This window comes from Cariama cristata, unplaced genomic scaffold, assembly GCF_000690535.1.
Source record: "Cariama cristata isolate BGI_N322 unplaced genomic scaffold, ASM69053v1 scaffold20224, whole genome shotgun sequence".
NCBI lineage: Eukaryota > Metazoa > Chordata > Aves > Cariamiformes > Cariamidae > Cariama > Cariama cristata.
In genome coordinates this window covers 52,127-56,923 of record NW_009614998.1, presented here as the reverse complement: position 1 = coordinate 56,923, position 4,797 = coordinate 52,127, and positions in this window count along the sequence as shown.

The following is a 4,797-nucleotide window of genomic DNA, read 5'->3' as shown; positions in this document are numbered from 1 at the left end:
TCTGCAGTTCTTTTTCCATTGCTCAGAAATTCTCATTAGTGCTGATAGTTTGGTAATTATTTTAAGGACTGAGAATTTTTAAGTCGCTTATGCAGAGATTATGTGCATGTATGTTCTTGTTCAGAGTAAAATAACTACCTTTTTGTTAACAATAAAGTTATGTAAGCAACATTACCATATAAAGGTGGAATTACCCACTGTTCTTTAAAGACTAAAATTTCTCATTTCAAAATAGTCCTTTAAATTAACGTAAAACAAATTTTAAAAGCCAGAAAATGTAGCATGTGGCCTCCTCAGAGAAATGGTGATGCATTATTTATCATTGCAGCCAGTTCCTGTTTATGTACTTGAGGACATTTTGGAGACAGTCATTTAAAAGAGTAATACTGGGCTCGGGGCTTGAATTAAAACGTACTTGCACTCCCGAGTAACCTCCATATTTGCATTTTGCATAAATACATACCCTGAATAAGGGTGTATACCAATACAATGGAATATTATTTTGTGATTACTAATGCATCAGCCTGGTTAATCTTAGGCCGTGGATTATAGTTGTGTTGAAAACTACAGAAACAGCTCTCCTGTTGTATATAAAAATGCCAACTTGCCCTAAGCAGGAAAATTATCCACAAGTACAGCCCCTGAAAAGCTAACACTTGATTCTCAACATAAACCAGTCCTTAAAACCACAAGCCTATACCAGTGTTGTGTCAGTCTTATTTCTGGGAATTGTATGCGGCACTTATGAAGAGATAATGAACAGATGCACTTTAGTATCCCAGTGACCTATAATAAGCCCTATAAGGATCTGCTTCTAATAGTTCCTGCCTGCAAAATGAGACTGCAAAGAAAATAAATTGCTTTTTATGGAAGAAAATATGTTGCTTGTTTCTGTTGCCAAGCAATTCAACTTCATAAATAATTTCGTACTTTCAGAGCAGAAAGAGAACCTGTTTTCATAAAGTTGTTAAAAAAAAATAAATTTGTAGCTAAGTTCAGAGAATTGTTCAGTGCTTAATTGCTGCTAGGTTGTCTTGGAAAGTTACAGAAAGTATGTTTATAAATATTAGAATGCTCAAGAGAAATAAAATTATTTTGGCAAGTATTTTACTTAATTGTTTAGCTGTTCTTACATGTATCAGTCACTCAGTCTCTGCATTGAGGCATATATGAAAAACTACCTGAAGTCCAGCCTTCTGGAATGGGGAAAGGGAGTGGAGGCTTACTGGAGGAGGTCAAAAATGTAAATTAGAATTTCAGAGCTGGAATCAGAATTGTAATTTCCATCAACCTGAGAAGCAAATGTGTTATCAAGTGTCTTGCAGTTCCCAAGTAGAGGCAAATGTAGTTTAACTAGGTATTGCTGCTGGTAGTGTAAGTGCTGGAAGCATTTGTTCAGTAGACATACATTACTGTTTCCTTCTATGTGACGATATTTCATAACCATCAAGGCTGTTCAACAGCCTCACCTTCAGACTGATGCTGCTCTTATGTCTAGAGCCCACATTGGTTGGGTTTTTTTTGTTTTATAATCTACACTTCAAAAGATATCTGAGGGAGATGACTACATGCTGCCTATTAGATGCGAGTAAAAGGCTGAGCAAGACTGTTTTGCATCTGCCATCGTGAAATTGTGCCTCAAATCTTGACACAAAGGTTGTCCTTTCTAGCAGGTAAGGTACTGGCTCTAGCTAGATAATTGTAGGAATGACACCTGTGGCATTGCCCTTCTTCCCTGGAGGTGACTAGACTAGATCTGTGGAAACTCTGATAAAGTATCATCTGTAAACTTTTGTAGTAATCTACATCTCATTTAAGATTTGAATGAAGTGAAACGGTTTGACCAAAGAGGTAGCTGGATAAAGGAAGGATCTGCTTCCAGAGAAGTAGACAGTTTAAGGGGAGCTGATGTGACCTCTTGTGGAATCCATATGGACTTCTCTAGTCTGACTTGCAGCTTCAGTAATAAAGCCCCAGCACTTGGAGCTTCACAGACACTATGTGGGTTGGAAATGCCATTTTATACATGAGGATCAACCTGCATTTCCTCCTTCTTTCCTCATATGTAAGAGCAGCTTGCTTTATGACACTTCCGAGGGTAGGAAGCCTCTGAGGTGAATGTGTTTTTGAGACATGGCTAGGCCATGCTGTGCCTTTACAGTAATTACCTGAGGGTAACGCATAGCAGAATCAAGCATCATTAAAGAACTAGACACCTAGTTAAAGGGGCTGCACACAAACTGTCCTAGTAAGCAGCATGTGTCTATTACACTAGTCACTAGAGTGACAAACAAAGGAAAGGCTGGCGCTTGCTGTGGGTTTGCCTGAGGCTTTGCCATCAGATAAGTACTATATTTGTAATTAAAACTGCTTTGCTTTTGTAACTTAACAGGATATTTTCTCAATGCAGCTGCGTCAGGGTCAACTTCCAAGAAACCTGATCTCTGCTGTTCAGTGTATGTATCCCCTCCCATGGTCCCAGCTGCAGGAGGAATCTATTGGACACACAACTTTGACTCAGTCTTTCTGGTCAGTACTTTCTTGACATCGTCTTCAGGCCATGCTTTCTCTGAATCAGTAGGAGCCAGTGCATCAGAGTAATGCTTTACTCTACAGAAGTTTTCTAAACTACATGAGGTGGTAGGGCAATTAAATTCTTTCCTTCTTCTTTTCTCTAGGCTATTAAATGCTAACTAATTCCTAATAGCAAGGAGAGGAATTTACTGCTTTTGGGGAGCAAAGTACATCCTGTGCTAATGAGAGCTGGCCTTGCCCTGGGGCAGTAACAGGCTGCTTTGTCTCAGCCACTGCACTAGCATTGTTGTAGCCCATCCCTTTTTCCCCTTAAGGTGTTGCTGAGAACCCTTAGCATCTAATTCTGGGTAATACATTTTGCCTGGCTATACCATGCATGGTTTCTGTTCTTTACTTCACCAAGCCTTCAGCTATGTAGAGTAGGAATCACAGCAGTATCACCAGGCAGGCTCACCACAAACATTTACCTTGGATCTTGTCTCCTGTGGCATCTGAGATCAGGCGTAGCCCAAAGCCTCAGGCCCTGCAGAGGTGTTCTGGAGCTCTGTTCCTGCCTTTTCACCAGCACAAATGAGTGAAGTATTTATGTGAGGCTGCCCTGTCTTACGAGGGAAACTGTTAACAAGCAGGGGGGGGGGGGGGGGGGGGGGGGCAGGGCTTATTTTCTGATATATAGGAATGGATTCCTGGCTAAAATTTATGTATGTTAATAAGGTATAGCTTTGTCTTGCATCCTTATCAGCCATGCTGATGTGGAGGCCAGCAGAGAGTAAGCAGCCTGTTACCAATTCAGACTGTCCTTTACATTTTGCTGCTATGCAGCTCAGAGTTATGCATTGAAAGAGCCTGCTCAGGTTACATTAATGTTGTTGGAATAAATGTGTAATTGCTGTTTGCTTCATGGCTATAGTGGAGGCTGCAGACTGAAGCAATGGGGAGAGGTTTGTGAACTGTAGGGGGTTTACTTTAAACTTTTACTTTAAACTTTAAAGTAAAAAATAGTACTCAGGAGTTAAGAGCCCTTTGCATTTGACAATATTGAATTTTGATACAGGATTCTATTGCTTCTCAAAGGGAGTTTTTGGTCCTTAAGAGAACAAAACAGACTTTCTCCTGGAACATGGTGCAGCACATCTATATCTAAAATGTTCGTGCAGCACCTCTGATGCCTTTCTCCTTGCTATACCAGACACTTCCACCATAAGGAGGTGAGACTGAACCATATTGTCAGTCTTTTTCCCTCCTTGGTCCAGTTCCTTGCTCGGGACTCTTTAACATGCAACCACAGCTGCTGTTGATGATATTGGAAACACCTGCATGGCATGCATGTTGAAGACTGATATGCTGGAAGAGTCCACATGCTAGAAACTCCAGCTGGGTTTGTTTAGCCTGGAGAAGGCTAAAGCAGTAGGGAGTGGGGAGAATTCCCTTTAATACAGCTGCCAAATTATGTCAGTTTTTGCTACAACCTGAACACGCAGGATGGTGCCAGCACACTTTTCCACCTCTGACTGCATCCTGATTTGTAGACTCATCAATACACAGGGTAAGTGGTGGTGGTGGTGGCGGCTGTTTGCTGGGAAACACCCTTTACATTCCTGATAGGTTATGAGTGGCAGCTTCTGCTCAAAAAAGATGTGAAGGGGGGCTTGCTCTTGGTGCCATAATGTAGATATTTTAAATTCATCTACTTGCAGAGCCTTGTAGTCATTATGCATTGTAAATGAGCTTCTTTGAGACTTGCTCTAAAAGAATATTAAAGTGGCAGATCCATTTAATGTATCTAGGAGGCAAAGGAAAGAAGACAGGAGCTGGGATTCCCACAACAGGCTCTATTCTGACTGGGCTGTACAGAGATCTGTCGTTCTTTCCTGCTTGGGGTGGAAGGGGAGCTCTTTAGCCTGCACTCCCTGCCTTGCCCCTTCACTCTGTTGTTGTTGTTTGGAAAGGGAATTTATTGCAAAAGTGCATCTTTAATTTGTTGGAATTCCAATTTGCTTACCTCATTCCCTCAAAGGAGCAGTAGCTCCCTGCTTATGGAACTGATGGTAGAATTTTGAGTGTGTGTTAGTGTGGCACAGGACTTCCAGGAGGGAAAGCTGGATTCCGGTGGGGCTACAGTGTTGTCTGGCTAGGGTCTTTCTCTACACAGCCCCACAGAGGGAGCAAATATTCATGAGACTTCACTGATTATAGAGAGTGCCTGAGCCTTTTCTACACTGGGACTGGTGCAAGCTGACTGAAGGACTATGGGCTCTGGCG